Genomic DNA, 26,052 nt, shown 5'->3' on the forward strand with positions numbered 1-26,052 from the left:
CTCCTTTTTCCTCCACAGGATGACCACAGAATAGCTCACTTATTCATTTTCTAAGAAGCAAAGTCTTGGCAGTTATCTCTGTGGGTTAAGAACAGAGAAAAATAAGTAAGTAAGACTTGACATTCCTATGCTTGGTTAGGATGATTTGTTCACGAATATTTAGTGGTCTTTCAAAAGAATTAATGTGTATAAAGCAAATAAAAATCCCAAATATGGACCAATGATGGGAACATGTTATGCACCAAAAATTATGTTTAGTCTAATTCAGCACAACTGAGGTGATTAAAAAAAGACTGTAGTCATTTCACTCATTTTTAGAAGTATTTAATATTACATTTTAAGTTCCTCCACAAACGACTTAAACATTTCCATATTGGAATAACACTGGCTGTTAACTCTTCGTGTGGCAGCCCACAAGCCCATGGAAGACCCTGTGTCTGAGAAGTGATTAAAGATGGTGGTTTCATCACTTTTCATTGAACCATCTTTCAAACATGGGCAAATTAAATAAAAGAAACACCCAGAAGGACCAATGGTGGATTTGGTATGAAGAGTGCATGTTGATTGATCACACATCTTCTCTGTGGTACACTATAAAAGGAGATTTTGGTTCCTGGAATTTTATGATTGTATTGTTATTCAAGGATCAATTAATAAATAAATACAGAAAGAAAAACGTGTCTGGATCGATGATGAGTTCCATGGGGTATCTGAAACAGGAGTTTTGATTAAACCCATACGTAATTCTGAGGTCCATTACAAAGAGACACGTGGTTACATTATTCCCTCTGTGGGAAATGAACACACGTGCATGATACCTTGCATTTGTACTTTTGTCGTTCTTGGGGATGGATTGTATTTTTATTATCAAATTGACCCATAAATAAATAAAATGTATTAATAAATTTAAAAAATATAATAATTCATGTACCTATTATTAAGGGATGCAATGAAGCATGGATCATTACTAAAGTCTAGGTGAGGCTCTGACTCTTTACTATACATTAATAGTGAAGACTCTTCCCACTCTGGAAAGGAGTATATGCCCATTTCTGTGTAACAGTTTTTGTTCTGTGTTGGTGGTGGGTTGCTGACTGGTTGTGATATTAAGAAAATGGAAATGCATTTACTTGTATAAGTACTTGTTTAAATAACCACATAATTGAGAGCCAGAGACTGATGATGAGAATGTTTTGTAAAACAACACGTCTAATTAATAATCTTTTTTCATTGATTTTTTATTAAAACAATAAAGAAGCAAGTCTGTTGTTCTCAATGGCAGTGACTAATGGTAGACATAAATGTTCAGTGTTCTTGTCTCGTGGATAAGATCACAGATACTGATATATTTGTATCAAAGGAAGAGGTATAATTTTATATCTCAATCTATTTTGAGGAAGTCAGCAAACCACAGGCCAATTCAGAACACATGTTTTGATATCAGGATACTGATTCATCTTGTTTTCTGAGTCAGATATTCTAGGAAAAATTCTAAGCTCTTCTATTTTTTGAAAGGTACATCTGAACCTTTCCAAGTTCCAACAATTTGATTTTGGGTTGCTGTCTAACCATTTTGAGCTTTCTTTAGAAAAATAAAGACATGGTCATATTATTCCCTGAATAATAAAATAAATCAGGAAGTGAATGAATCTGTAAATCCATATAATGGGGGGCTGGTGAGACTGTACCATGAAACGAATTAAATATGTCCAATTCTGCAGAAGTAAGTCCAATAAGATGGTCTTGGCTCTCCTATGTAAGGAGCAGGTAATGTCAGAATTCTCTAATTGTAGTTTTAATTTTGTGTTGATATATGAATTCAGTGATATTCATATTATTTAATAGTAAAATTTAACTAAGTAAATAAAAGATGCCATACTTAGGAAAATGATAAGAATGTGATATAAAGTAGGGTTTATGATTAATCTAGTCTCCTGACAAATATCAGTTTTTAAAAAGCAAAGTCTATAGTTTTTTATAATAGGCTTCCTTTTTCCTTTATAGAATAAACACCACACATCTGATTTAATCATTCCCTAATGATGAAGACCCTGGCTAATGCTTCTGGAATTAAGGAGCTTAAAGACCGAAATAAAGAAAATCAATGTTGGTGTTCTCAGCTCTGATGGGGGTTATTAATGGGATCTCACTGAATTATTTCAATAAAATAAATAGTTAAATAGTACATGAAATTAAGGAATGCCAGTTACCAGCCCATGATTGGCATGTGTCATAAACTAACATTTAGGATTAATTCGACTTAGCCCAACTAAGGACCATTAGTAAAGTTATAGAGGGCGTTTCACATATTTTCAGAGCAGTTTAACTTCCTACTGAATATTCTTGCCACATTTGCTGAGTCCATTTTATCATTGGTTAAGATCTCAGTTGTTAACTCTCTGAGGCTGGAGTATTCTGGAAGATGGCTTATGTCATTTTCGTCATTGTGGACTAAGATGATAGATCTGTGGTTGTTGATTACACCAGCTTTATGATAAGGGCAAATCAAGTGAAAGGAGCAGGTGGGCACGAATCTTAAGTAAGGGATTGATCTGAAGGAAATGTGCTAATTACCCCTACATGTAAAACAGAGCCTTATTGTGAGAAGCAAGTCTATTTGCTCTATATGAACAAGGGCAATGAAGAGATCCTGGTTGTGTTTAAGGCTTTTGTTCTTAGCTTTGCTTCATTGAAGATTATTGATTATATGATCATTATTCGTGAATGAATGAACGAGTGAAGCCGTTCAAGAGGCATATGTGGGGGAAGAGATGGGAAGCCATGCCTGGGTCAGTGATGGGTACTGGTGGAGGTATCTGAGTCAATGACTTTGTCAAGCCCTCTGTGTAGCTCTGAGGTCCATTATGGAAAGAGAACTAGTCAATATTCTCTCTGGAAAGTAGCTAGTAGTGGAAGTTAGAAAAAGGCAGTAAACTTGTTCCTGGGCTTTTGTGGTTCGTGGATAAGGATTGTATTACTGCAGGTGAATCAGGGCAGGAATAAAGAAAGAAGTGTATGACTGAAAAACGAAGAGACCTGCTCATGGAACAGTTAGTAGCATTCTGTAAACTAAGTATTCATCTTATTGCAATTCTGAAGTGAAATGGACAGGTTTAGTCTGTTATCCTTTTTCATGTGGAACATATTAGTTTCTGTGGTCAAGAGGCAATGTTTTGAGTTTTGGTCGTTTGCTTTTTTTTTTTTTTAATTAAGAAAAGGAAAAGTGTTTGCATCAGCCAATAATCTATTAATAACCATATACTTAATGAATGTTTATATTCGTGGATATTTGTAATCATTACAGATCTTAATCTATGGCTAAGTGGTGGACTTAATAATGTTTATTATATTATTCATAATTAAGAACTCAATATTGGATTAGTAAAAAATTACATTTTTGAGCCAAAGTTTATTGTTATCTAGTTCTGCCTGAGTAACAATCATTAAAAAATTGAAACCTAGTCTAAATCTGCTTTTTTCCTCCCCAGAGTGAACACAGGACAGCTGATTTAATTACTTAATAAAGAATTGTTATCATGAGCAAGCAGCAAAAAGTCTAATATAAGTAAGTCCCTTGGTTCACATTCTTTGTTTCAATAGCTTATTCATGAGTGTTAGCTGAAGAATTCCAAAGTAATAATTATGTCCTACATACATGAAATATATAAAGCACTTCAAGTATGGACCAATGATGGGAATGTGTTTTAAGCCCCAAATTATATTTAATCTAAATCGGCACAACTGTGGTCATTTTAAAAGAAGATAGAAGTTATTTAATTTATTTTCCGAGCAGTTTAATATTATTTTCTATTTTCTACCATGGTTGATTTCACCATTTGTGTATGGGTAGCAGGGCTGATAACTGTTCGTGAGCAGCCCAGAGGTGATTTGGATGGCGGCTTCATTATTTTTCATGGAACTATCTTTGACATACAGATGAATTAAATAAGAAAGGGCCACACAGGAAGCGATGCTGAATGTGGGTTTGATACAAACAGGGATTTTTTTTTTAATTTTTTATTTTTTTATTAATTTTATTTATTTATTTATTATTTTTTGGGGGTACACCAAGTTCAATCATCTGTTTTTATACACATATCCCCGTATTCCCTCCCTCCCTCGACTCCCTCCCACCCTCCCTCGAGTCCCCCCCAACAGGGATGTTGACCAGGCACATGTGCAGCTTTGAGTTCCATCATAGGAGAAAAGTCGTTTATTAGCTCTGTAGGGTGAGAGCCTCAAATTCAAGGGTCTTGTTTTTGGAATTGTGTGATTGTATTATTATTTGTGCATCAGAAAATTCATCAGTACATGAAAAAAAATTTCCTAGCAGGGACCAGTGATGAATCTCATGGGGTTTCTGAAACAAGAATTTTGATTAAGCCCATCTGTAACTCTGAGGTCCATAGCAAAGAGATATCTCATTATTCTCCTTGTGGGAAATGAGCCCAAACACCGTATTCTCAGGCTTTTTGGCTTGGGGTATGAATAGCATTATTAGAATAAATTTAGCCTATGAATAAAGAAATATATCTGAATGAGGAATGAGAGATATAAATGTAGTACTTTTTAAGGCATGTGATGAAACATCAATAATTATGAAAACAATTTTGAGATTCTTAGTCCCAATAAATTAAGTCAAGGCTCTTATTTTTGTAAGGAGCATATGGTCATTTGCACAGAAAACTCAATGTTTTGTTTTGTGTGGAGGTGAGTTGCCAGTCAATCATTTTATTAAGGGAAGAGAAATTTACATAAATGGTTGATTGAATAAACTGTGTAATTGGGAGGGAAAGCATGGAACAACGATGAGACTTTTATTCAACCCCATTTGTGATTAATTCAATCTTTATATGCAATTTCATGTTGCATACAAACAAACATTACAGGAACCAGTTTGCTATTCTTTTGGGTAATAACTTGAGGACAAATGTAAATATTATTCAAGGTACTTATCCAGTGTGGGTGGCTCACAGATATTGAAGTTTAATTGTAAGCGAACAAGTGTATGCATTTGTATCTCAATCAGTTTTTCAAAAAAGTCAGCCAATATTGCATCAATGGAAAGCATGCAATTGGATGTAGAGATCGTGAGTCATCATGTTTTACACAACTGATGTCCACAGGAAGATAAAGGGTTCTAGGCCTTTCCAGTGGCATACATAAACATTTGTAAATAATAGTGTTTCAGATCTGTTTTGATGGTTATTTAAGCCTTTTGGAATGCAGGGATGGCCTTATTATTCCTTGAGTAATTAAATAAAGGAATAGTGAGTGAATTAATAAATATATTAAGTAGAGTAAAGCTTGGACCGTTGGTGAGATTGTGCCATGAGTTGAATCTCCCATGTATCCAATTCCACAGAAATAAAGTTCAATAAGAAAGATGATCTTGGCTTTTCATGGGTAGTAAGTAGAGAGACATATTCATTTTTCTTCTGTTTACTGCTAGATTCAATGATGTTCATTGCATTATTTAAAATGAAAAAATTGCATAAGTTAATAAATAGAGCTCTCTCTTTCCAACTGTTGAGAATAGAATGCAAACCAATGATTATTGTTACCTGATTATTGATTTTTTAAAATGGGTAATTGTAGATTCATTCTTTTTAAATTTTGCTTTTTACGGCTCAGAATGAACATACTCTACCAGATTTGATTATTAGCCATGGCAAAGATATTGACTTTTACCTCTTTCGATAAGGAGAGGAGAGATCGATCGATGTAAGTAATAAAGTTCATGTTCTACTTGGGGGGCTTGGTCATGGGTATTCACTGAGATATTCTGAAGGAATAAATGGCTACATGCACGAACAATTCAAATGTGGTCATGCATGGACCAATGATTAAAATGTGTTAGGAATTCAGAATTATGATTAATCCATTTCAGCATGACTGAATTTATTAGGATGATAAGATGAAAGACATTTCACTCATTTTCAGAAAATTTTAAGATTCCATTTAATTTTTGTACTGCAGTGGATATAAACACTTCTCCGTTGGTATTGTTATAAACTATGAACCCATCGAGGAAGAGAATATACGAAAATGGAAACTTTTGCCTTTTTCTTAGCTGTGGTATAAAATGGAAGTTCACTGTACTATCTTTAAAATACAGATGTTAAACGAACGAGGTCCAAGTATGGACAAATGGCTAATATGGAACTGATATGATGCAAGGAAATGGATTAATTCATATTTTCAATGTGGGGCTGCATTGTACAAAGAGAGCTACTTGTCTAGCTCTGTAGGAAGTGAATGTTCACAGACATATTCATATCTTCAAGCATGTTGGTTTTATTTTCCTAATTCATGGACATTGTATTCTTATTAATGAATCAATGAATAAGTCAAGAACAACATTTCAAACATCAGCACAGAATACCAGGTCTGGATCGATGATGAGTATGCGTGGGGCATCTGAATAATATTTTGATTAAACCCAGTCTGTAACTCTGAGGTCCGCTGCATCTTTGGGAACTGTGCTTACAGAGGAAGTCAGGACTAGTCAAGGATTGTGTTCTTGACCTTTCGTTGTTCATGAATATGGATTGTGTTATTGTAGCAAATCAATGCATGAATAAAGAAAGTATAAATAAAGAAGAGGGCAATACCTTATCCAAGTATGAAAGGAGCTTATGAACCGAGAATTATTGTTAATACATTTCTAAAAATTTGAGTTCAATAAAGTAGGCTAAGGCTGCTACTCCTTTCACTAAGATGTGTGTGCACAGCAGTGTTGTTCTCAGGTGCTGGTGAGTTTCTGGTTGTATTTATTAAATACAAATATTTATATAATTGTACAATAATAATAATATAATAAATATATTCAATAGTAATAAAACAAATCATGATAAACATGTTAGTATAAAATATTTTAATAAATAGTTTAATATAATCAATGATGAAAATAAAATACAAATGATTAGATAGTTATTGAAACATGGAAAAGGTCTAAGCATGAGATTTGTGAATATCATAATTATGAATCCTCTTATGTTCATTCACTTTTATTTTTGAAAAGCAAAATGCATGTCATTGATGATTTTTGTGAGTAATTAGCAAAAGGGTAGATTTGATGTCTCTCAGCATTATTGTCAAGTGTCCTTAGGGTTCACCAATATTGTGCTATTATTATAAGTGAGTAAAAGCATAATTTCATATCTCAATCCATCATTTAAAAGAGTACAAATTGTGGGCCAGTGTGGAGCATATATAATATGTTAAGGAGCATGATTAATCCTGTTTTAGTGCCTAGAAGTCCACTTAAATAAAAAAAGATCCAAGCCCCTCCTTCTTAAGGGAAGGATCATATAGACCCCACTCTCTAACACATCTTGTTATTAACATTTAAATTCAAATAGTCAGAAATAAAAATTTAATTCAAAACTAGCCACATTTCAAGCTATATGTGGCCAGTGGCTACCATTTTAGGCAGTGCTGATAGAGAACGTTGCATGTACGAGTAAATAGTATTTAGTTTTGGATAGTAGATGGCTCTATGTTTGTATTTTCTTTAGAAGAAAAAGTTTAGATAAATTATCCTTAGTTATTAAATAAATGAGTGAATAAATGACTCAGTGAATACATGAGTTAAAGTATATGTCTTGGCTAAGGGGTCAAATTCTTTTTTGAAACAAGAATTTAAATTCATCACATTTTGCAAAAGTTTTCCCCATTAAAATATTATCTGGCCTTTTTGCTATTTGGTAAGGGTATAGACAAAGATTAGTGATAGTTATAGTTCTTACATTGGGTGATGGATTAAAACATCTTCATAAAAACATTTAAGAAGTCTTCATTATTTTATTTCACACTAAGTCAATAGGTGAAAAGGATACCACTGTTGGATGGATTGATGAAAATGTGACACAAACCAATGTTTCTGATTAATCTAGTAACGCAGAACTAACTTCTATTTTAAAAATCGAAATTTACACTTTTCATTGTTTTAAAAATCTGCCTTTTTCTTCTGAACGAACACTCCACGTTGGATTCGGTCATTGTCCAATGATGAAGACCTTGCTGTTCCTTCTGTGGGTGAGGAGCAATGTAAGCAACAGTCACAGGTTCTTTTCTTGGTTCGTATGGCATGTTCACGTGTGGTCACTGAGGTGGTTCAATAGAACAAAAGGCTGTATACAGAAATACATAAAAACCAAATCCAAGAACACCAAGTATGGACAAATAGTGAGAATGTGTTATGGGCCAAGGAGTAGAATTAACACATTTCAGCACCTCTGAGATTCATTTTAAAAAGAGATGAGGGACTTCCTACATGGCACAGTGGATAAGAATGCAGGGGACACAGGTTCGATCCCTGCCCCAGGGAGATCTCACATGCCATGGAGCAACTAAGCCCAAGTGCCACAACTATTGAGCCTGTGCTCTAGGGCCCGTGATCCACAACTATTGAGCCCACGTGCCGCAACTACTGAAGCTCATGCATCTAGAGCCCATGCTCCACAACAAGAGAAGCCACTGTAATGAGAAGCCCATGCACTGTAACAAAGAGTAGCCTCCGCTCACCGCAACTAGAGAAAGCCCTTGTGCAGCAATGAAGACCCAATGTAGCCAATAAATAAATAAATAAATAAATAAAAAATAAAGAGATGAAAGGTATTTAATTGATTTTCGGAACTGTTTGCTATTTCATATTATTTCTGCACTGCAGTTGGTTAAGCATTTCCATATTGTTAGAGATTTCAGTGTATTAATTGTTTAGAGGAGGCTCTTTGAAGGTGGAGCTTATTGTGTGTGTTCTAGATGTAGGGTACCATTGTGGTTTTTGAATGTTCACTACAGCATGTTTGAATTTGGGCAAATTAAATGAACATGGCCCAATCATGGGTCATTTTTTGTGATGGTACTGAGATGAAGCAAGGTTACGCTTAGATCCAGTCTGAAAGCTCTGTCAGAAATCAGTCTAGAGACAATTATTATAGTTCTATCAAGGATCCTGTTCTTGGGGGTTTGTGACTCATGGGAAAATGAAGGTATAAATTAACAAAGAAAACAGTGCCAAGCCTGGACCAATGATGAGATTGGAGGGTGTCTGAATCAAAACTTTTGATTAAAGCCATCTGTAACTCTGAGGTCCATCATTTAGAAAAGTGGCCTTTTTTTTTCTTCTGTGGAAATGAGTGCACAGCAGAACTTCAGAATAATCAGGTATCTTGATCACAGGCATCCACACCTTCTGGGTATAGATTGATTTTTATAAGTAAATTAATGCATGAGTAAATGAAGAAATGTAAAGATGGGTAAATATAAAGAAAACTGGGCCTGGACCAGTTAGGAGAGTACGTAATGAATCGTGGGTTATTAGCATACATTTCTTTAGCACTGAATTCCAGTGAAATATATTCAGAAAGGCTGTTGCCCTTTTACGGAAGGAATATGTATACAGAGGTATGTGAGATTCAGTGTTATTGCTTGATGTAGGTGGTTGTTTGCTGGTAGGTTGTTTTTATTTAGAGAAGGGAAAAAGTACATAAATAAATGCTTATTAAATAATTATTTCATTGAAAAAAGAAAGAGCAAAACTCATCTTCAGAATGTGCCTTATGAGACAAGTTATTATTCACCCAATTCTGTTCACTGAGTTTTATTCAAAACAATAAAAGCATCTAGTTTTTAAATTTCTGTGGGTAGTGAAATAGACATGAAAACAATAAATATTATTCAAGTTTCCTGTCTAACATTAGTTAATTCCTAGATATGAATGTATTCTTACATATAAATAGATGAAGTCCTAATCACAGTCAATAGTTTAAAAGGAGGCAAACATGGGTCAGTAAGAAGCAAGAATAATGACTAATCTTTATGTAAACCACTAATCCTCTCTTCCTAGCTTAGGTATGAACATATAGACGTGTATATGACTGTCATTTCTATTGTTCATGGGTTTATCATTTTCTCTGTGTGTGTGTGTGTGTTTGTATATTTTAATACATGATCAAACATTCCATGAATAATTCCATAAATGAATAAATAAAACAATGAACAGTTGAATTAATACATGAATAGGGTCAAGCATAGACCTTGGTGAGAATATGCCATGAACCACAAATGTTAAATTCAGCCATTTCTACAGAAATTGGGTTCAATAAAAACAGATTATCTAGTCTTTTACAAACCTATGTGCATAGGGGTCTGTAGATAGGAGCGATAGTCATTGTTAGTATTTTCTTTTAAATCATAGTTCTTATTTTTGAGTGATGAACTCAACAGTGTTCATTGTATTATTTAAAAGTAATAGTTAAATCAAGCAATAAAAAGGAGTGCTGTTCTTGGGTCAGGAATGAAAATGAGACTTGAATCAATTTCATGATTAACCTAGTACCACACAGCTAACATTCTTTAAATCCACTTATGTGTGGACTGTTCGTTCTTTTGAACACTGGCATTTGACTCCACAGAATGAAGCCCGTGGCTGCTTTAACCAGTGTGTTTTGAGGAAGATCTTGGCTGTTACCTTTTTGGGTAAGGATGCTAATGACTAAAGTAAAATAATAATAGTCAAAAGATCTTGTTAAAAGATCTTGGAGTGAATTTTGCACTAGTGTGAAAAAGTAAGATGCAAGAGAAGATGCACGAGAGCTGAAACAGGAAGCACAGAAAGCAGGGATGTTAATTGATCCATACCTACCTCAATGAGGGCCTTACAAAGAGAGAGCTCATCTACTGAGAAAGATCTAGTTTATGGGGAAAGAGCCTATATACAGATCTTGGTCATATCCAAAGCTTTTTTATTTTTTTATTTTTTTTTCAAAGCTTTTTTAAATTCATAGACATTGGCGTTATTACTGTTGGTGGATCAATGAATGGATCAATAAACAAAGGAATAAATGAAGAAAAAGATTGCTTAGCCTGGATCGATGATGAGTATCCTGGGGTGTCTGAAGTCAAGGACTTTGATTAAACCCTATAACTCTGAGGTCCTTTACAAAAAGATTCACTCCTCTTTGTTATCTCTACAGGAAATGAACTTGTTCAAGAGGTTAAAAACATTCAAGGGTTTGTTCTTATGCTTGGGTTTCTGAGTATTGTATTTTCAGTAAATCAATGCATGAATAAATCAAGAAGGTATAAATGAATAAGGACAAAGTGGTTTATTCCTGGTCCAAATACGGGAGAATGTAATATATGTAATACAAAAATCATTATTAATACATTTCTGAAGCACTCTGAGTTCCAGTAAAATAAATTGATTAAAGCTGACCATTTTGGGTAAAGAGCATTTCGATAAATGGATGTGAGAGCTCATGCTATTTTTCTGGGTTGGGTTGTTGGTTTTTTGTTTTGTTAAGTGAAGGGCAAAACATTTACATAAATAATTATTGATTAAATAACTAATTGAGAGAGGGCTTATACATGGACCTGTGTTGAGAATTTCACATGACCAGAATATCACACGATTAATCCAATGATCTTCTAATTAAAAAAAAAACAAGAAAAATTATCTGATCTTTTTTCTGTGCCTCATGAGCATATGGACAGGCATTAATATTGTCCTGTTTCTGCGGAGTCACAAATATTAATGTTATTATAAATGTATCAAAGAAGTTAATAATCAGTTACTTGAAAGAAGGTAGTGCGTGGCCCTATGAGGACCATGTGTTATGAAGCAAGGAGAGTGATTAATCCAGTTCTAACAATTGCTCTCCAGATGAAGAAACTAGACCTAGGCTCTTAATTTTTGGAATGGTCAGTATATTTAGAGAGGATTTCTCTTCCTGGCTTGTGTTGGTGCAATTTCTTTAAAAATTGGAAGATAAAATGACTCCATGTGTAGCTCTAGGCATACATACATATATAAAAGTGGGGCGAGCGTGGACAATTGCTGAGAACGTGCTCGAGTCTAAGATTCAGATTAACTGAATTCTCTCTAAGCAAGATTCATTTAGAAAGATGTTGTAGCTCTTACCTGACTGAGGAGGGGGCATAAAGACAGACATGCGTAATAGTCATAGTTCTTATTCTTTTGTCTGGTGTTGGTTTCAGAGGTGTTCATTATATTCATTAAATTTAATACTTGATTCAGTCAATTGAGCAATATGCCATTCAGAATTTTAATACGCAACGAGCACTAAAGTTGTTGACTTGAACTCAACTAGAAAAAATCTGAATGTAGCCCCTCTTATCTATCTATCATCTATCTATCTATCTATCTATCTATCTATCTAATCTAATCTATTTTCATATTTGCTTTGGACTCTGCAGAATGGATGTGTAGTGATTCAATTAAAGACGGTAGAAACTTATGTTAGTATCTGTCAGAGTAACTGCTTCTATTTTGGTGGTTTGTCATGGGTGTTAACTCCATTATTGGAAGGGAATAAATGGCTACATATTCAAATTAAATGAATGGAGGTCATGTGCATGTGTGGGCCAATTCAGTACATCTGTGGTCAATTAAGGAGAAAAAAGAAAGACCATTTTTTTATTTTCACAGTTAATTATTCAATTATTAATTGATGTATAGTGTATTATCAATTTTAATTTGAGTCACAGTTGATTTAAACCTCACTCTATAAAGACACGGTTTTGTTACATTGAACAGTAAAAGGGGGTCAATATGAAGTATTGTATTAATTAATCTATATAGGAAACATTGTGGCCAATTAATGAAATATATATATAAATATATATATATATAGTCAGTGGGAAGTAATTCTATAGAGAAATGTTAGAGATCTTCAAAGATCTTGTTTCAAGTTTTTATGACCTCCAGGAATTCATTTTATTATTATTAGTGAATTGATGAGTTAATCAATAAAGACATGCAGACATGATTGAGGATATGAGGGCTGACCCTGGACCAATGGTGATGCAGTGGAGTATGAGTCATGGATGATGGATACTTGTGTAGAACTCTGAGGTCCAACCCAATAGAAATCTAGTCAGTACCATACGTCCGTTAGAAATTATCCTATGAACATATGTTAGGGATATTCAAGGACCTTGTTCTTAGTTTTTGTGTTATGGAATTTGATTCTGTTATTATAAGTGGATCAATGAAACAATCAGTCAATAAATACAGCTGACCTTGAACAACCCCGGGGTAACCCCATACAGTCGAAAGTCCTTCAAAAGCAAAGGAATTGATAAATGACTCACCCGAGGCCAGGAATCTGAAACAGTTTGGATAGAATCAGGACCACATATTGTGATCTATAATCGAGCACAAGCTTTTCCCACACTTAGGTAAAGATTCCTAAAATGAAACTACAGGTGCTATATTTATTGAAAAAAATGTGTGTATAAATGGACCCAAGCAGTTCAAACCTGTGTTGTTCAAGGGTCAACTGTACAGAAATAAAGAGGCTAAAGCATTGTCCAATTATAATAATATGTCAGGAAGTAAGAGAATCTGTTAATTTATGTTAAAAACTGATTCAATTAAGAAAGACATGGTTTTAGGTTATTTCTTTGGCTAATGATTCTGTAGAAAGTACAAGTAATAATTACTGTTCCTATTCTGGCTCAGTGACAAGTTTGATGTTCATTTTCTTGAGGGAAATATCAACAAATATTACCCTCAATGAATAAATAACTAAATTACTGATGTAATGAAAGGTGAAAAGCAAAGATTAATGAAGATAATATCTCAGTTTTTTTCATCTTCTCTCCTTTGTACTTCGTACAGTGGGTGCACCAAGCCAATTTAAACATCTTGCAGGATCAGGATCTCTAAGTGTAAGTAATAGTCAGAGTTCTTGTCTTGTTTTTGGTAGAATGTAAACTGTAATATTAAAAATAATTAAATATAATAAAAAGGCCAATTATGGCCCCCTAATAAATATGGAATTGACATGAAACATTATATTGATTAATCAATATTTGCAGCAATCTAGATGATTAGTGAAATATAAATTCAAGGAGGCAAATGACTCTACAGAGAGATGTTAGAGATTCTTGAAGGTCAAGTTCTTTTGACTCGTAGACATTTATTTTATAATTGCTTTATTGATAAGCTAATCAGTAGAGAAATGTAGAAGTGAATGAAGAAAAGGCAGGCTGGGCCTGGACCAGTGACCGCTGGTGGCATATGAGTTGTGGATAATGAGATCTACTGGTCGAGAGCTCTGAGGTCCAGCACAAGAAGAGACCCAGTCTATTTCCTCTGTTGGAAATGACCACATTCACAGATGTTAGGAACATACAAGGATTGTGTTTTTGGATTTTGTGTTCAAGAACTTTGATTTTATTAATATAAACAGATAAATGAAAGAATCAATCAATGTAAACAAATAAATATGAATAAGTGAAGCATTATAAATTATGAAAATTAATAAATACCTAAGCGGTTGACTAGATGAACTGTGGAGAGCAAGGCCAATGCAGATAAGGTCTCAATTTTTTTTTATTTCCGTCTATGTTTTGTACTTCTCAGCATGGAGGCATTGGAGCTAATGGATTTGCCCAGGGTCGCAAGATGTCTGGTTGTCTCTCTATGTTTGACACATAGAAACAAATGTGAGTTTTTATGGATAAACAGTCTGTATTTTAAAAGTATGAAATGTAATCAAAGAATGCCAGACATGGTCCATTGCTTAGTGTGGAATTGCTAATAGAGCATTATATTGATAAATTCCTGTATGAAACTTTGAGGGTGATTAATGAAAGATATATCGGTGTAATAAATGATTCTATAGACAGAAGTGAAACTATTCAAGGCCCATGTTCTAGGTTTTTTGTTCTTCGTAGGTATTCATTTTATTCCTAGTAGAGAATTTGTTGAGTTAATTACTAAACAAAGGTAGATGAGAGTGGGGAACACAAAGGGCCAAGCCTAGACCAGTGATGACCACTGGTGGCCTGTGCGTCATAGATGATGAATATGTGTCTGGACTTCTGAGGTCCAACAGAAAAAAGAAACCTAGTCTATTGCCTCTGTTGGAAATGATCCTATAGACAGATTTAGGATTTATTTTATAAAGATCTTGTTCAGGGATCTTTGCGTTTATGGATTTTGATTCTATTATAATAAATAAATCAATTAAGGATCGATGTACAGATGTAAATAAATAAAGATGAAGAGGGTGAAGCATCGTTCAGTTATGAAGAAATATAAGGCTAGAAATAATATTAATAAATATGGAAACAGTCAGTTCAGAAATAAATGGTCCAAGGGTGTTTCCTCTAGCTAAGGATGTTATAGATAATGTAAATAATGGCCACTATTTATTCTGGGTTAGTAGAAAGTCCAGTGTGTAGGTATAAAGATCAATAGAGATACAAATGTAGATACAAAGATCAATAGAGAAAACATCTCAATCATGTTACTAGCTACTCTGCTTGCTATGCTTTAGAATGGACACACTCTAGCTAATTTAAGCATATGCCTTGGTCAACAATTTCTGAAATTGCGGGTACATGGAAACCAACGTGAGTAACTGTCAATGTTGTCATCTGACTTTGGGTGGTTTGCTTAGGGTATTCTTTGAAATATTAAAAAAAAATTCAATATAAAAAAATACTAACCATGGTCCAGTGATTAAATTGGAAGTGTATGAAACATTCTGTTGATTAATCTATCTTTAGAATAATGAGGGTGATTAAAGAAAGAAATATACTCAATTAGGCAGTGGTTCTAAAGAAAAATGAAGATACTGAAGGCTTTTGTCCCTGAGCTTTTGTGACACGTATCTATTTATTTGATTATTATTAGTAAATCAATAAATTAATCATTAAGCAGAAGGAGATGGGAGGAAGAAAAAGAGGCCCAGACCTATACCAATGATGACGTCTGGTGGCGTAGGAGTCATATACAATGAATATCGTGTGTCTGGAAGTCTGAGGTCCAACACAAAACAAAATCTAGTCTCTTTCCTCTCTTGCAAATCATCCTGTGGATTGATGTTAGGAGTATACAAGGATATTGTTCTTCTAATTTCAGATCCATGAATTTCTATACTGTTAATATAAATGAATTAATGATAGAACCAATAACAAAATATAACTCAATAAAAACAAGAATGAAGCCTTATGAATCGTGAGTATATGTGGTGAGGCAAGAAGTATTATTAATATAAAGTGAAGAAACTGATGCGTATTAAGAAATGGATGGGCCAAGGGTGTTAGCTCTTTTTCTAAGAATCATATCATTATATTTATGCTTATAGATGTGTATAAATCATAGAAAATAATGAATACCTTTGTGACTGAGTGAATAAAATGAAGAAAACAAGGACCAATTTAGAGAAAGTCTCAGTTTTTTCTCTCTGCTCTGCTCTGTACTCCTCAGAATGGACGTACGCTAGTGGATTCAAGTATCTTCCATGGTTGCATGCTCTGTAGACCAATGTAAGTAATGCAATAAGCAAATTCATGTTTTTGAGGGCTTCTTTTCCTCTCAAATATTCACTGTATTGTTAAAAGTTAATATGAGTAATGATGGATTAATCAATGAACTTATGCAGATGAAATTGAATGAATAGTGGCCCCATGTATGGACCAGTAATGATGACTGATGTCATATGAGTCATGAATGATAACATATTACGTGTCTGAAACTCTGAGGTCCAAGAAAAAGAGAAATATAATCTGTTGGCTCTATTTGATAGTACATCATAGACAAATATTAGGAAAATAAAAGAGCAACTTTCTTGGTTTGTGTTTATGAATTTTCACTTTACCGTAAAAAAATATCCCCCCAAATTAATCAATGTATAAGTATAAATAAGTTAAGATGAAGAGGTTGAAGCATATTCACTCTTAATATATTGGTAAGGCAATAAAAACTATTAGCATTGATTGAAAATGCTGAAGTTCATTAGGAAATGTAAATGATGCAAATGTATTACCTCTTTGGCTAAGAATGATATAGGCAATGAATACACTCAAAGTTCTTATTCTCTGCTAGTGCCAGGTGTGATATTATTCTTTTTTTTAATGAGAAAAATAAGAAATGTGACCTGAATTTATTATATTCCTAAATGACTGGCTGAATGAAGGTGGAATGTGTGTAGCCTAGTGAGTATCTCAATGCTGTTACTCTCTTTGTGTGCCTCAGAATGGGTATACCGCAGCCCATTTACATCTTTGGCCATGATCAGAACCTCATGGATGCCCCTCTGTGTAACAGCATGAGGACCAATGTAACAGGTTCCTCTCATGGTTTAGGTGGTTTCTATAGGATAGTCAGTGTAATACTAAAAATTACTAAATATATTCAGAGATGGCCAGACACGGCTTAATGATAATCATGGAGTTGACAGGAAACACTATGTTGATTAATCAGTATTTGCCACAATGAGGATGATTATTGAAACAAGTATATTCAATGAGGCAAAAGCTTCTATAGGCAGAAGTTAGTAATATTTAAGGATCTTGTCTTTGAGTTTTCTGATTCATAGATATTTATTTTGTTATTATTAATAAATAAAGTGATCAGTAAACAAATATAGATGAGAATGAAGAAAAAAGAGTCTAAGCTTGGACCAGTGATGATGACTGATGGCATATGAGTTGTATACAATGAATACTGTGTGTCTGAAACTCTGAGGTCCAGCAAAAGAAATCTAGCCCATTTCCTCTGTTGCAAGTGTTCCTATAGACAGATGTCAGGAATATATAGGGACCTTGCTTTATTCTTTGTGGTTCATGAGTTTTTTTGTCTTTTTGTTTTTTTTTTAAACTGCAAAGGGAGTGCTTTAATTCTAAGATTTCATAGAAGGTTCATGAGTTTTTAACAATATTGTTATAAAAATATGAATGGCAGGATAAATGAGTATATCAGTGACTAAAGATGAAGAGGGTTAAGTATTGTTCATTACTTAAATATGTAGTAAAGAGAAATAATATTAAGCTAGAATGGATAATTAATGGGCCAAGTGTGTTATGCATTAACTGAGTAAGGATGATATAGACAGTGATAAGTAATAGTCAATTATTGATCTGATTCTCTTACAAACTCGATGTTTGTTTTATTAAGAGAAAAACAAAGATTACCATAAATTAATAAATAACCTAAATGATACATTTATCAATGGTGGAAAGTATGGATCAATGGAGAGAGTGTCTCAAACTTTTTATCACCTGCTCTGCTTGGTACTATTCAGAATCGATGCCCCAGCTGATTTCAGCTTCTGCCGTGATCAGGATTGTCCTATTGCCCCTGTGTTAGAAAGAGACCAAGGTGAGTAATGGTCGTTTGTCATCTTATATTGGGTCATTTGTTTAAACATAAAAATACATTTTTTATTAAGCATAATAGAAAAGTTAACTATGGCCCAATGGTAAACATGATATGAAACATTATGTTGATTCATCAGTACTGTGCAGCATTGAGATTGGTTAATGAAGGAATATCAGTCCATGTGTGAAATAATTCAATAGATGTTGGGGATATTCAAGGATCTTGTTCTTGGATTTCGTGAATTATGTGTTCATTTTATTATTAATGAATTAATGGTTTATTTGATAAATGAATGAAGAAAAAGACAGCCTGACCTGAACCAGTGAAGACAACTGGGGGTGTATGTGTTTTGGATGGTGAATACTGTGTCTGGAAATTTGAGGTCCAACACAAAATATAATTAGTCAAATCCCTCTGTTGGAAATGGTCTTGTAGACAGATATTAGATATATACAGAGATCACGTTCTTACCCTGGATTCATTGATTAAATTTATTATTGTTATTGGATAATGATATGACTATTAAAGAGGTATAAATAAAGGGCCATTAAAGAAATAATAAATAGATAAATAAAAAGAGAGTGAAGCATTGTTCAACTGTGAATATATATAGTGAGGCAAGAATTATTATTAATAAAATTGAAAATACTGATGCATCTTTAGAAATAAGTGTATGAAGAGTGTCACCTCTTTGGCTAAGGATCACATACAGTCTGATAATTAGAGTCAATTTTATTTTCTAGGTCAGTCTCAAATTTGAGGTTGTTCCTTTTCTTAACAGAAAAAAATCTAAATTATGAAAAATGGATAACTACCTAAATGACTGAATAAATAAAACGTGGAAAGGAAAAATCGTTTCAGACAAGGTCTCATTTGTAAAACATCATGTACTCTGCTTTATGTTCCTCAGAATGGACCAGTCGATCTGATTGAAAAATTCTTTCTTGGTCACGTTCTCTGGTTGCCTCCTTGTCTTTGGTGTATAGAGACCAATGTGAGTAATAAAGTTCATGTCTTCATTTGACAGGTTTTTTAAAAAAGTGCATTTATTGGCCAACCATGGCCAATGATAAATATGGGGTTGTTCCCAATCATTGTATTTATTAATCAATTTATGGTATTGTAAGAATAATTAATGAAAGAGATATTGATGTGCTAAATGCTTCTATGGGCAGATGTAAGATATTCAAGGTTCTTATTCTTTCTTTTTGTGTCAGTCATAGGGTTTTTAAAATTAATGTCAGTGAATAAGAAATTCATTAATGAACTAATGTACTGGAGAAGGAACAAAAAGAGGCAGAAATGTGGATCGATGATGACCGTTGGTGGAGTATGAGTTGCGGACGATGACTACTTCATTCTGGAGTCTGAGGTCCAATCAGAAAGAAATATAGTCTGTTGCCTCTGTTTGAAGTGATCCTATAGACTGATTTTAGGAATCTAAAGGGACTGTTTTCTTAGATTATTTTTGTGGGTTTTGATTCTTTCATTATAATAGATCAAAGAATCAGTGTAGAAATATAAAGCAGCGAGGATGCCAAGCATGAAGCAGATGCACTCTTAGATATGGGGCAAGGCAGGAAAAACGGTTACAATGTGTTGAGAATACTGAATTCCATTAACAAAAATAAGTGGCTTGAGTGCCTTACATCTTTGGCTCATGCTAATAGAGATGTTCTTATTCTCAGTCCATAACAAGTCTGATATTATTCATTTTTTAAAGAGGAAATCTGTAAGTATTATCCCAAATTAACATATTAATAAATGATTAAATATAAGGTGGAGTGCACAGAACAATGGAGAGAATGTTGCCATCTTGTTATATCTGTTTTGCTTTGTACTTCGCAGAAAGAGGACCCTGAACTCAGGAGCTCGTGGGAGCATCTCTGTGTAGGAGCATTAAGTCCAGTGTGAGTAATAATCAAAGTTCTTGTCTTGGTTTGTGTGATTTGTTTAGGGTATCTCTGTAATAATTCAAAATATATTAAATATTAGAAAAAAGGCCAACTATGGTCCAGTGATTAAATTGGAAATGTCTGAAACATTATGTTGATGAATCTGTTTTTACAACAATGATGATTAATGGAAGAGGTATATTCAATTAGGCAATGATTCTAAAGAAAAATGATAGAGATACTGAAGGCTCTTGTCCTTGCATTTTTGTGACTCATATATATTTATTTAATTTTTATTAGTAGGTTGATGAATTAATGTATAAACAAATGTAGAGGAGAATGAAGAAAAAGAGGCCCAACCCGGATCGATGATGTGGCGTAGTTTTACACAATGAATGCCACGTGTCTGGAAGTCTGAGGTCCAACACAAAACAAAATCTAATCTATTTCCTCTCACTGTGGATTGATGTTAGGAGTATACAAAGATGTTGTTCTTGTAATTTTGGATTCATGGATTTCCATATTATTAATATAAATGGGTCTATGATAGAACTAATAAACAAAATACAAATAAATAAAACAGGATGCTGCTTTGTCCACCTACGAATATATGTGGAGAGGCAAGAAATACTATTAATATGAACTGAGGAAACTGATGCATGTTAAGAAATAAATGGACCAAAAGTGTTACCTCTTTTTCTAAGAATCATACAGACATTGACATTAATAAGAAATACCCACTTTGATAAGCCTGAGTCTGTCTCAAGTAGACGATGTCAATTTTGTTTTATATGTATGTATATACACACACACACACACATATATATATCATATGTAAGTATATTTAGAAAAATTAATAAATACCTGAGTAAATGGAAAAGCGAAATGACAAAAACAAAGACTGATGGAGAAAAAAAGATTTAAATTTTTAATTATCTGCTTTGTCTTGTACTCCCCAGAGTCGACACACCCAAGCTGATTTAAGCATTTTCCATGGTTTCCTCTGTGTGTTAAGAGCCTAGAGATGAATGTGAGTCAAGGTTACATTTCTTGTAGTTAAGAAGTTTCCTTTCAAGGGTATTCACTGCACTGTTCAAAGTGTGAAATAGAATCCAAAACAGCAGTCATGGAAAACGTCCATAAGAATGAAGAAACAGAGGCTCAGATATGGACCAATGATGACCGTTGGTGGAGTATGAGTCATGGACGATGACTACCTTGTGTCTGAAACTCTGAGGTCCAATCAAAAAGGAAATATAGTTTGTTGCCTCTGGTCGAAGTGATCCTATGGAAAGATGTTAGGATCCTTTTTCTAAGGATCGTATTATTATATTTATATTTATGCTTATATATGTATGTAAATTATGAAAAATAATAAATACTTTCATGACCGAGTAAACAAAATGAAGAAAAGAAGGGCCAGTTCAGAGAAAATCTCAAATTTTTTTTTAATCTGCTGTGCTCTGTACTCCTCAGAATGGACACACGCTGGTGGGTTTAAAGCATCATCTATGGTCCTGTGCTCTTCAAACCGATGTAAGTAATACAATCATTAAATTCATGTCTTTGAGAGCTTTTCTTTCCTCAACAGTTCACTGTATTGTAAAAATGTGAAATATAATTAATATTAGTCCATTAATGAATTAATCAATGAACTTATGCTGATGAGAATAAAGAAACAGAGGCCCATACATGGACCAGTGATAATGACTGATGGCATATGAGTCATGGATGATGAATGTTATGTGTCTGAAACTCTGAGGTCCAATAAAGAAAGATATATAATCTGTCACCTCTCTTTGACATGCTACTACAGACAAATATTAGGACAATAAAAGAATAATTTTCTTGGTTTGTGTTTATGAATTTTGATTTTACTCTGAAAATTAGCCCAAATAAATAATCAATGTGCAAGTGTAAATAAGTTATGATAAAGAGGTTGAAGCATATTCACTCTTAATGTATGTGATGAGTCAATAAAAACTAATAACATCGATTGAAAATACTGAGGTTCATTAGGAAATGTAAGTGGCTCAAATGCCTGACCTCTTTGGCTGAGAATGATACAGACGGCAGATGATGGTCAAAGTCCTTAATCTTGGTCTGTGTTAAGCTTGATACTGTTTTGTTTGTTACGAAGAAATGAAAATACACGACCGCAATGTACTGTTTTCCTACGTGAGTGACTATGTGAAAGTTGAAATGTACGTATCAGTGGAGTGTCTCTCAAGCTTGTTGTCATCTGCTCTGCTCTGTATTCCGCAGAATCAATGCACCTGAGTTGATTAAGCATTTGACTGTGATCAGGAGCTCTGCTGGTTGTCCTGTGTATATAAGTACATGTGGTCTGTGTAAGTAATTGTCAAATTCTTCTCTTGGTTTGGGTGTTTATTCGCTGTGATAATAAAAAATAACATTCATTGTATTCAAAGAAGACTAGTCATGGTCTATGGATAAATAAAGTATTGGCATGAGATGTTATATTGCTTAATAGGTGTTTGCATCAATGAAGATGATTAATGAAAGGCATATATTCAATGAAGCAAATGAATCTATAGATAGATATTAGGGAGACTCAGGATCTTGTCCTTGAGTATTTGCGATTCACAGATATTTATTTTATTATTATTGATGACTTGGTCAGTAAATATGGATGAGAGTGAAGATAGAGTCCCAAACCTGGACCGATGATGACCGCTAGTGATGTATGAGTCGTATACAATGAGGACTCGTGTGTCTGAAACTCTGAGGTCCAACACAAAGAGATCTAGTTCATTCCCTTTGTTTAAAGTGATTCTATAGACAGATGTCAGGAATATACGAAGATATTGGTCTTGGTCTTTGTGTCCGTGAATTGTACAGAATCTTATTCTAAAAGAATAAATGGCAGAATAGATAATCAAAAATGTAAGTAAAGATGAAGAGGCTGCCCTCCACACCCTCTCCAGCATTTATTGTTTCTAGATTTTTTGAGAGGGTTCAGAGAAAAGGGAACCCTCCAGCACTGTTGGTGGGAATGTAAATTGGTACAGCCACTATGGAAAACAGTATGGAGGTTTCTTAAAAACTAAAAATAGAACTACAGTATTACCCAGCAATCCCACTCCTGGGCATATACCCCAAGAAAACCATAATCCAAAAAGAAACATGTACCACAGTGTTCATTGCAGCACTATTTACAATAGCCAGGACATGGAAACAACCTAAATGCCCACGAACAGATGAGTGGATAAAAAAGAGGTGGCACATATGTACAATAGACTATTACTCAGCCATAAAAAAGATTGAAATTGAGTTATTGGTAGTGAGGTGGATGGACCTAGAGTCTGTCATACAGAGTGAAGTGAGCCAGAAAGAGAAAAACAAATGCGGTATGCTAAGTCATATATCTGGAATCTAAAAAAATGGTACTGATGCACCCAGTGACAGGGCAAGAATAAAGATGCAGATGTAGAGAATGGACTTGAGGACACGGGGTGGAGGCTGAAGGGGAAGCTGGGACGAAGTGAGAGAGTAGCATTGACACATATACGCTACCAAATGTAAAATGGATAGCTCATGGGAAGCTGCTGCATTACACAGGGAGATCAACTCAATGATGGGTGATGACTTAGAGGGCTGGGATAGGGAGGGTGGGAAGGAGTTGTGGGAGGGAAGGAATATGGCGATATATGTATAAATACAGCTGATTTCACTTTGTTGTACAGCAGAAACTGGCACAACATTGTAAAGCAATTATACTTCAATAAAGAGCTTAAAAAAAAGATGAAGAAGCTGAAGTTATTGTTCATCTTTAAAATGTATGGCAAAGAAAATAATACTAATATAAATTGAAAGCAATATTAAATGAATTAAATGTATTACATCTTTGACTGAGGATGGTGTAGACAGTGATAAGTAATAGTTCCTGTTCTGAGTCAGTTACAACTTTGATGCTGAAGTTGTTAGGAGGAAAATAAATAAATATCACCATTAATCAATAAATACCTAAATGCCTGTGTATATGGATGGTGGAAACATTGAGTCAATGGAGAGAATGTCTCCATCTTATTATCTTCGCTGCTTGACACTATTCAGGATGGATTCTCCAAGCTGATCAAGATTGTCATGTTGCCTCTCTGTCAGGAAAGAGACAAAGGTGAGTAATGGTCCCAGTTCTTGTCTTGGTTTGGGTTGTTTGTTTAAGGGTTTCACAGTTGTGTTTAAAAAAATAATAAGTATAATAAAAATGAATTATGTCCACATTTAAAAGTCATATGAAATATTATGTTCATTAATCAACATTTAAGTTCATTGATCAAAGAGATAAAATCTACATGGGATATGATTCTGTATACTGTGCTTAGGATATTCAAATATCTTGTTCTTGGGTTTTAGAATCATGTATTCATTATATTATTGTCAGTGAATTAATTTAATTTATTCAATACAGATGCAGAAATGAATGAAGAAAAAGAGACTCAAACATACACCAGTGATGACAGCTGGTGGCATATTAGTTAGAAACAATGAATACTTTGTGTCTGGAACTCGGAGGTCCACACAAAACATAATTAGTTGAATTGTTATTTCGGAAATGATCCTGTAGACAGATGTCAGAAATACACAAAAGTCACGTTCTTATCCTAGTTCATAGATTTAGATTTTTTGTTACTAATGGAGCGATGGTAGACTAAACTAGAAGTGAGTAAAGAAGAATGTTAAGCATTATCCAACTATGAATATATGTGGTGAGGCAACAAATATTACTCATACAAATTGAAGAAGACACTGATGCCTCTGACGAAATAAGTAAATTACTTCTCTGGCTAAGAATCATATAGACTGATAAATGAGTCAGTTTTACTTACTGGATCAGTCTCAAGTTTAAGATCGTTTCCTTTGTTAAGAGAAAAAAAACTGTATCATGAAAAATATATAAATACCTAAATGACTGAGTAAATGAAAGGTGGAAAGCAGGGAACAATGGAAATAAGGTCTCAATTATCTTTGTCATCTGCTTTGCTCTGTACTCCTCAGAATGGACACACTTGAGCTGATTTAAGCATTTTCCAGGGTACCAGGTCTATGGTTGCATCCGTGTGTTAGAAGCATAGAGACCAATGTGAGTAATAGTTAAAAGTCTTGTCTTATTTTAGTGATTTTTAAAAAAGAATATTCACTGTATCATTATAAAGTATTATATGAAGTATAATTATATAAGGCTAACTATAGCCCAGTGACAAATATGGAATTGATTATATAAATATGGGATTGATTATATTGATTAATGCATATAGGAAAAACAGGATAATTAATAAGAGAGATATATTGATGTAAAAATGATCCTACCTACAGTTTAGGGATATCAAGGCTCTTCTTGGGTTTCTGTGAATAATAGGGTTTGAAAATGATTATTAGTGAATTAATGGACAATGTAGAAATGACTAAAGAAAAAGGAGGGACAATAGTGGATTGATGATGACTATTGGTGGCATATGAGTCGTGTACGATGAATATGTGTCTGGAACTCTGAGGTCCGATGCGAATGGAACCTAGTCCATTGCCCTGTGTGAAGTGATGCTATAGACGGATATCATGAATCTCATGTTTGGTTTACGTTCATGCATTCTCTGTTTTTATAATTGGATCAATGAAATAATCAATAAACAAATACATAACTAAATAGAAATGAAGGTCACGAAGCATTGTCCAATTATAAAAATGTGTAGCAAGACAAGAAATACTATTAATGCATTTTGAAAATACTTCTGTTTATTAGGAAGCAAATCATACAAGGGTGTTACCTCTGGCTAAGCATTTTACAGGCAGTGTGAAATAGTTAACAGGCACTGTTTGTATCCTGTGTCAGTGGTAAGATCGTTATTGTTTCTTTACTTAGGAGACATTACGTAAACACTTTCCCAAGCTGCTCACTTCCTAAATGATTCACCAAGTGAAAGGTGGAATTCAAGGACCAATGCTGATTAGGTCGCAACCTTTTCAAATCATCTCCTCTGCTCTGTACTCCTC

At 34.1% G+C, this 26,052-nt stretch overlaps 16 non-coding genes and 4 pseudogenes across 16 annotated transcripts; all 20 read left to right on the plus strand.

Annotated features, from left to right (window-relative positions):
- The first annotated feature begins 682 nt into the window (after window positions 1-682).
- LOC130852843 (small nucleolar RNA SNORD113/SNORD114 family) lies at window positions 683-757 on the plus strand. Its single transcript, XR_009053551.1, has one exon. It is a non-coding gene; the product is annotated as a small nucleolar RNA SNORD113/SNORD114 family (small nucleolar RNA).
- A 2,029-nt stretch (window positions 758-2,786) lies between these two features.
- On the plus strand, window positions 2,787-2,863 carry LOC130852850 (small nucleolar RNA SNORD113/SNORD114 family; annotated as a pseudogene).
- Window positions 2,864-4,332: 1,469 nt separating this feature from the next.
- On the plus strand, window positions 4,333-4,407 carry LOC130852837 (small nucleolar RNA SNORD113/SNORD114 family). Its single transcript, XR_009053545.1, has one exon. It is a non-coding gene; the product is annotated as a small nucleolar RNA SNORD113/SNORD114 family (small nucleolar RNA).
- A 1,984-nt stretch (window positions 4,408-6,391) lies between these two features.
- On the plus strand, window positions 6,392-6,466 carry LOC130852807 (small nucleolar RNA SNORD113/SNORD114 family). The gene has a single exon (XR_009053518.1). It is a non-coding gene; the product is annotated as a small nucleolar RNA SNORD113/SNORD114 family (small nucleolar RNA).
- A 2,562-nt stretch (window positions 6,467-9,028) lies between these two features.
- LOC130852794 (small nucleolar RNA SNORD113/SNORD114 family) lies at window positions 9,029-9,102 on the plus strand. The gene has a single exon (XR_009053507.1). It is a non-coding gene; the product is annotated as a small nucleolar RNA SNORD113/SNORD114 family (small nucleolar RNA).
- A 1,771-nt stretch (window positions 9,103-10,873) lies between these two features.
- LOC130852838 (small nucleolar RNA SNORD113/SNORD114 family) lies at window positions 10,874-10,946 on the plus strand. The gene has a single exon (XR_009053546.1). It is a non-coding gene; the product is annotated as a small nucleolar RNA SNORD113/SNORD114 family (small nucleolar RNA).
- Window positions 10,947-12,819: 1,873 nt separating this feature from the next.
- Window positions 12,820-12,889, plus strand: LOC130852788 (small nucleolar RNA SNORD113/SNORD114 family). Its single transcript, XR_009053502.1, has one exon. It is a non-coding gene; the product is annotated as a small nucleolar RNA SNORD113/SNORD114 family (small nucleolar RNA).
- A 1,140-nt stretch (window positions 12,890-14,029) lies between these two features.
- LOC130852841 (small nucleolar RNA SNORD113/SNORD114 family) lies at window positions 14,030-14,101 on the plus strand. The gene has a single exon (XR_009053549.1). It is a non-coding gene; the product is annotated as a small nucleolar RNA SNORD113/SNORD114 family (small nucleolar RNA).
- A 697-nt stretch (window positions 14,102-14,798) lies between these two features.
- On the plus strand, window positions 14,799-14,870 carry LOC130852757 (small nucleolar RNA SNORD113/SNORD114 family). The gene has a single exon (XR_009053477.1). It is a non-coding gene; the product is annotated as a small nucleolar RNA SNORD113/SNORD114 family (small nucleolar RNA).
- Window positions 14,871-15,737: 867 nt separating this feature from the next.
- On the plus strand, window positions 15,738-15,812 carry LOC130852756 (small nucleolar RNA SNORD113/SNORD114 family). Its single transcript, XR_009053476.1, has one exon. It is a non-coding gene; the product is annotated as a small nucleolar RNA SNORD113/SNORD114 family (small nucleolar RNA).
- A 645-nt stretch (window positions 15,813-16,457) lies between these two features.
- Window positions 16,458-16,533, plus strand: LOC130852762 (small nucleolar RNA SNORD113/SNORD114 family; annotated as a pseudogene).
- A 910-nt stretch (window positions 16,534-17,443) lies between these two features.
- Window positions 17,444-17,518, plus strand: LOC130852751 (small nucleolar RNA SNORD113/SNORD114 family). The gene has a single exon (XR_009053471.1). It is a non-coding gene; the product is annotated as a small nucleolar RNA SNORD113/SNORD114 family (small nucleolar RNA).
- Window positions 17,519-18,460: 942 nt separating this feature from the next.
- On the plus strand, window positions 18,461-18,533 carry LOC130852790 (small nucleolar RNA SNORD113/SNORD114 family). Its single transcript, XR_009053503.1, has one exon. It is a non-coding gene; the product is annotated as a small nucleolar RNA SNORD113/SNORD114 family (small nucleolar RNA).
- Window positions 18,534-19,450: 917 nt separating this feature from the next.
- On the plus strand, window positions 19,451-19,523 carry LOC130852793 (small nucleolar RNA SNORD113/SNORD114 family). Its single transcript, XR_009053506.1, has one exon. It is a non-coding gene; the product is annotated as a small nucleolar RNA SNORD113/SNORD114 family (small nucleolar RNA).
- An 878-nt stretch (window positions 19,524-20,401) lies between these two features.
- On the plus strand, window positions 20,402-20,465 carry LOC130852844 (small nucleolar RNA SNORD113/SNORD114 family; annotated as a pseudogene).
- A 743-nt stretch (window positions 20,466-21,208) lies between these two features.
- On the plus strand, window positions 21,209-21,283 carry LOC130852748 (small nucleolar RNA SNORD113/SNORD114 family). Its single transcript, XR_009053468.1, has one exon. It is a non-coding gene; the product is annotated as a small nucleolar RNA SNORD113/SNORD114 family (small nucleolar RNA).
- Window positions 21,284-21,733: 450 nt separating this feature from the next.
- Window positions 21,734-21,808, plus strand: LOC130852749 (small nucleolar RNA SNORD113/SNORD114 family). Its single transcript, XR_009053469.1, has one exon. It is a non-coding gene; the product is annotated as a small nucleolar RNA SNORD113/SNORD114 family (small nucleolar RNA).
- Window positions 21,809-22,720: 912 nt separating this feature from the next.
- On the plus strand, window positions 22,721-22,796 carry LOC130852765 (small nucleolar RNA SNORD113/SNORD114 family; annotated as a pseudogene).
- A 1,711-nt stretch (window positions 22,797-24,507) lies between these two features.
- Window positions 24,508-24,582, plus strand: LOC130852791 (small nucleolar RNA SNORD113/SNORD114 family). The gene has a single exon (XR_009053504.1). It is a non-coding gene; the product is annotated as a small nucleolar RNA SNORD113/SNORD114 family (small nucleolar RNA).
- Window positions 24,583-25,490: 908 nt separating this feature from the next.
- LOC130852750 (small nucleolar RNA SNORD113/SNORD114 family) lies at window positions 25,491-25,562 on the plus strand. The gene has a single exon (XR_009053470.1). It is a non-coding gene; the product is annotated as a small nucleolar RNA SNORD113/SNORD114 family (small nucleolar RNA).
- Window positions 25,563-26,052: the final 490 nt, after the last annotated feature.

The sequence above is a fragment of the Hippopotamus amphibius genome, chromosome 4, assembly GCF_030028045.1.
Source record: "Hippopotamus amphibius kiboko isolate mHipAmp2 chromosome 4, mHipAmp2.hap2, whole genome shotgun sequence".
Taxonomy (NCBI): Eukaryota; Metazoa; Chordata; class Mammalia; order Artiodactyla; family Hippopotamidae; genus Hippopotamus; species Hippopotamus amphibius.